This window comes from Cryptomeria japonica, chromosome 3 (assembly GCF_030272615.1).
Source record: "Cryptomeria japonica chromosome 3, Sugi_1.0, whole genome shotgun sequence".
NCBI lineage: Eukaryota > Viridiplantae > Streptophyta > Pinopsida > Cupressales > Cupressaceae > Cryptomeria > Cryptomeria japonica.
This window is the reverse complement of record NC_081407.1, coordinates 93,691,241-93,697,022: the sequence shown is the minus strand read 5'-3', so window position 1 is coordinate 93,697,022 and position 5,782 is coordinate 93,691,241. Positions and strand designations below refer to the sequence as shown.

At 34.9% G+C, this 5,782-nt stretch overlaps 1 long non-coding RNA gene across 1 annotated transcript; it reads right to left on the bottom strand.

The window, feature by feature from the left end:
• Positions 1-3,414: 3,414 nt before the first annotated feature.
• On the bottom strand, positions 3,415-3,844 carry LOC131044066 (uncharacterized). The gene is made up of 3 exons (XR_009105613.2): positions 3,774-3,844; positions 3,609-3,677; positions 3,415-3,516 (listed from the first exon to the last, which is right to left on the bottom strand). It is a non-coding gene; the product is annotated as an uncharacterized LOC131044066 (long non-coding RNA).
• Between the last annotated feature and the right edge of the window lie 1,938 nt (positions 3,845-5,782).

Below are 5,782 nucleotides of genomic sequence, written 5' to 3'. Positions count from 1 at the left end.
ATTATCACTCTGCACAAGTTTCTATTTTTGTACACATATCATTCATGCATGCAGATGATAGCATAGAGCAGGATAGAAAGGTTGTAAGAGAGTATCACTTCTACATAAGTGATGATCGTACTCATTCATCGGAGTTTGTAAAAGGATGCTTTAAAGATTTCTATGATAATTTAAGGGAAAGGAACATACGATACAACCGACACTTAATATGGTCAGATAATTGCACCGCACAATTCAAGAATGCAAGGATGTTTTATTGGTTGACAAGGATGCATATGACAAGCGGTGTACAACATTTTTGGAATTTCACTGAGGTTGGACATGGTAAGGGAGAGAACGATGGTGCAGGAGCATGTGTGAAAAGAGCCCTGGTTAGGGAATAATTAAAGTACGAAGGTGGTGCTAAGTTGATAGATGCAACAATTGTGCGATGGTGTAAGTCTACGATGGATCCAAGTAATCCAAGAACGTCAATGGTTCATAGAAATTTTTGGTTGATTACTGAATCTAACATTGAAAACTATCTAGATTGTTGTACAGTTGTAGGATCGAGTGACATGCACTCATTTATGAGTTCAAATTCAATTTCACTAGTAATTTATACGTGACAGATGGTATGTTTTTTCTCTTCATGCCTGTATTGTTTGTGGGAAAAATGTGAATCACAAGAGTGGGTTGACAAATGGTCTTGTAGACCGTTGGTTCCCATTGATTCATATCAAATTCCCAAAGCACTACAATTGAGCCAGATGGAGACATCAGTGGATTTTGACCATATATCTGACCTAGTGGATTCAAGTGATTTTTTGAGTTAATTTTTTTGCAAGTATTCTTTTTGGTTCATTTTGTTGTACATCATACTTTATTTTTTATATTAATTAACACTTTATAAAATGCAGGTCATGTATATGCAGTTGTTGCAAAAGAGAACAATGAAGAAGGAACAAATTACTATTTGTGTCATTGTGTTGAGCAAAAAAGAAAATTGACAACCACAATCATTGATGGAGAGGGTATTGAGTACCCAATAGGGTCTGTTGTCATGACAGGAACATGGCTTCAGAGATACCCTATCAAGAATTCTGATGTTTGTTTGTTCGAGTACTTTGAAACATACAAACATATTCTTCATTTCTCTAACCTTGTTGTTGCAACAAATATTCATTTGATGAAGTATCGTGGTAGACCGCATAACAAGATTTTATGGAAAGTTTGTGAATCTGACCACGAGGCAATACTTGACAAAATACGAGTTAGAGCCGATCCTGAAGGCTCGATTGATTCTACGGTTCAGAGTAGAATGATTTTGAGAATTTTGTATAAATCATCGATGAATTGTTCTATATTCATTTTTGTATATGTAAATGCCCATGAGCTGATTTTTACATGTTTAGGGGCATAATTTTGTATATTTAAATTGTAATGAGCTGATTTGTACATATGTACATGCCAAATTTTGTATATTAAAATGGCGATGAGCTGAATCGCACATATTGTAATGCCAAATTTTGTATAAAATCCCATGAGATGATTTGTAAGATATTTTTTTGTATAATGAAATAGCCAAGAGCTGATTTGACCATATTTAGAGGAAAATTTTTGAATAATATGTGACAATGTTTTGTGACTATTTTATGTGTCAATGTTTTGTGACTATGTTTTGAGTATATGTGTTGTGTCACTGGTCAATCATGAGCATTCTTAATTCTTTTATAATGATGGAGAATTTTTTGAGTCATTATCGGGTCATAGGGGTCATACATTGAGATTAGATACAATCTGAGCAAAAATTGTCATTGTTGTCAAAAAAATTGTCAAAAAAGTTGTCAAGCAACTTCTACATTGCGTCAGGAGGGTATGACTCTCGACGTTTCGGCGCTTTTGGATGCATGACAAGGGCATGCCTGGCGTAAACCTACCCACTCAGACACACTCATGATGTCGATTTGTGCAAACAACGAACCGAATCAATTCTAGCCAATCTTGCAACTTTGCATTGCATGCAACTGATGATTTTTGCAGCGGGCGAGAAAATGCTACCAATTGAAAATGGCTCTGAGTCGTCAGAAACCAAGATAGGCCATTTTAGACAAGCCTCATGCAACCCCACAGGTTCAAATGGATCGACCATATGTATCGTGGATTTCAAGAAACAGTCCGTCAAATTTTAATAATTTTTTGGACTCAGGGCACTTGAGAGATCGCACCGGTACAGTATGACTCCCAACATTTCAGTGCTTTAGGATGCATGACAGGGTCATGGCTAGCATAAACCTACCCACCCAGACGTGCTCATGATGTCATTTTGTGCACACGACAAACCGAATCAATTCTATCCAATCTTGCAACTTTGCATTGCATGCAACTGACAGGTTTTGCAGCAGGCAAAAAAATGCTACCAATTGAAAATAGCTCTGAGTCATCAAAAACTGAGATAGTCCATTGTAGAGGAGCCTCACGCAACCCCACGGGTTAAAATGGATCGACCATATGTGTCTTGGATTTCAAGAAACAATCCGTCAAGTTTTGACAACTTTTTGGACTCAGGGCACTTGACAGATCGCACCGGTATGGTATGATTCTCGACATTCCGACACTTTGGGATGCATGACAGGGGTATGCCTAGTGTAAACCTTCCCACCCAGACGCGCTCCCAACGTCGGTTTGTGCACATGACGAACAAAATTTGACCATTGCAAGCGTGAGGGTGCTCTCGCACCAAACACATATTGTTGTTTATATTCATATTGTTGATTTTTGTTGTTTATATTCATATTGTAAATTACATATGCAAATATTAATTTAAATTTATAAAAGGGAAGCCACCAAATATAGTGAATACACAATAATGAACTGAATACAAGGAGTTTTGTAGGGTTAATTAAATATTTTAGAAATTTTATCAAATCATATTCCATGATTGCAATGTTTTATATCATATATTTTTGTTGTTTATATTCATATTGTTGATTACATAGGCAAATGATCAATTAAATTTATAAAAGGACAACCACAAAATACAACGAATACAAAATAATGAACTCAGTATACATTTGTTGGATAGAGTATCGATATTTATATATATAAAAAAGACATGTCTGCCAACTCAATACAAGTATTACAAAAATGTGGCATATGTCATGTCCAAATCGATATACAATAAAAATGTAGAATATATCTACATGTATTGGTCATTTTATGACCAAAACTAACACTATATGATCCTAAACTTGTGGTGGATCATCAAAATAAAGCCTCTTTGATGTAGTACGCGACTCTGTAGATGGCTGGAAAACCACAATTCAAAAGCCAAGTTAGAATTATTTTGTAGAAAATAGTTCACAATTAACAACATAGCTATGCATTTAACTATAATTCCTTTGCAATTGAAATGTAGATTACCTCATCGGCTGATCTAGGAGCTAATGTCTTCACTCTCCTCTCCTTATCACTCTTAGGAGTTTTCTTGAAGACATACTTAAATGGATCCATGTTATGACTGTACCACGAAGGGGTCTATTGTGGATTAAATGTACAATTAATACAATGTACTAACATAAATATATCAAAAACACTTAAAAGCTATAATATAGAGAACAATGATGTACCTGTGCTTGAGATGCTTCTCCAATGGATTGAGGATGGCTCACTGTCGATGTAGAAACTGTCACTATTACCTATACAAAAAATGTTCAAAGATTAAATACAATTAATATAATGATAAGTATTGAAGGTTAAAAACAATTAATTTTACATATCAAACAAAAGTGTACCGGATCCTGAGATGCTTCTCCAGTGTACGGAGGAGGGTTCGCCATTGATGAAATAGGTATGGATATTTCCTGTATGAAAAAATTATAAGATTATAATATATCACAAGTTCACATGTACACGTGTATATAATCATGAAATCAAGAAAATAAAGTAGAGATACATACCTCTGCCCTCTCTTGATCCACAGGCGAATCAAGTGCATTCAACAAATCCACATAACTCAATGGTCGTTGTACATGTAAAATAGATAAAAAATACTAATCAATCTACAAACCCCAACTAATACTTGATTTCAACATTTTCAAACAATTGTACAACTAAAATGTGTTCAATTACCTTCTTCCCACGTTTTGGCGTCTTTGAGGAATTCTTTTTCTTAGGACGAGCCCCAGACACAGAGGGGGTACCCTGAAAAAACAAAATTAACATGAGATATTAGTACAGATAATAAATTAGACATAATTTTAAAAATCTAAAATGGAATGACTTGCATATTCCATCAAAACAATACATAAAAAGGGTTGTACAAAATATGATACCGTATAGCCTTGTAGGCCAAAATCGATCGCTGAGAGCGTGATGTCATCAATCTGGGACATTTCGTCCCCTGTCAACACCTACAAACCAAAAATTGGACCAAGCATTAAAGATAGTTAGTATATCTTATATTTTTTTTGAATTCAAACTGTACTATTCTATTTTAACATGTTACCAAATTTATACCTCAGGCATCAAAGTTGCAGCTATAGTAACTGGGGGAGGAGTATGGGATACCGTTGTTGCATCTTGAAATGCATATTATTTATCTCAATTTAAATCAATATAAATGAAAATTTATTTATATAATTACAAATTTAAAGTGATTGATAAATAAAATGTTATGAATTCAAACCAACACATCTGTGTCTGTCGCTCATGGGCAAACATCATGTCCATCAACTTGTAATGTCCCCATTTTAGCAGACTTGGATTTTGTGAGATTAGCCTATTATCCTGACCCTCGTAGGCTAATGTGTTGGATAGAGGGTCTTTTGAGGATTGGTATCATCTCCAATGTTCAGAGTGCTTCAGTTTGGTCTTCGTTTGGCATCATTTGGACATCATTTGCTCTACTTCCTATTTTTAGTAAGTCTTGGGATGTTAGAGATGGACCCCTGCTATTTTTAGTAAAGGGGGTATGGTCATATGCAGTCTCCTCATGTTAGCTCCCAGTTCAGATGACGTTTGAAAATACAAAGTATTCATGGAGATATTAATGTTTAATTGGCTCAATTAAACATTAATTATTTGGAGATTATATTATTAAGTTATAAAATGACTTTATATTATAAAGCACTTAAATGAGGGTCTATTTATCATGATAAGGGGGCCAAGTTTATTAATAATTTATGAGCACATAACCCAAGGTTTAATTACATTATTGATGCCAATGAAATATTATAACATTTTAATGTTAATTAAGAGCTTTTTGAAGAAGTTCGAACTTCTTGAGGAAATATAAGTGTGCAAAAGGAATCGAACTTGATTATGTGATTGGAGTTTTTGATTGAAGTTTCTCTGGAGCATTGAAGTGTAGAATACCAAGGGTTTCTACAGGATTCAAGGCTTGTCAGTATTGGAGAGTGTGGCTTCTTCATTGTAACAGCATATAGAGGGTGTGCAATATTATCTGATTATGCTTGTGAGAGTTGGCTTCATTCAGAAGTCAATATTGTGCTGATTGTAGATTTATTTTCAGATTTATTGGCATAGCTGAGAGCATATGTATATGGCAGACTGAGAACATCATACAGAGGGTTTATTTGCTGCTACAGTGTGTGCTACAGTGCCATGAACAGTGCACTACAGTGTCGTGAACAGTGCACATGAATAGTGCTCTACAGTAGTTTGAATTCTATAGAAGGGGATTTAGAAAGGTGAATAGCTATATATATTTGACAAGAGCTTTGCATATGAGGAGAATCAAACCAATATATCAAGGCAGCCATTGAAATTCCAGGTTTTCTAT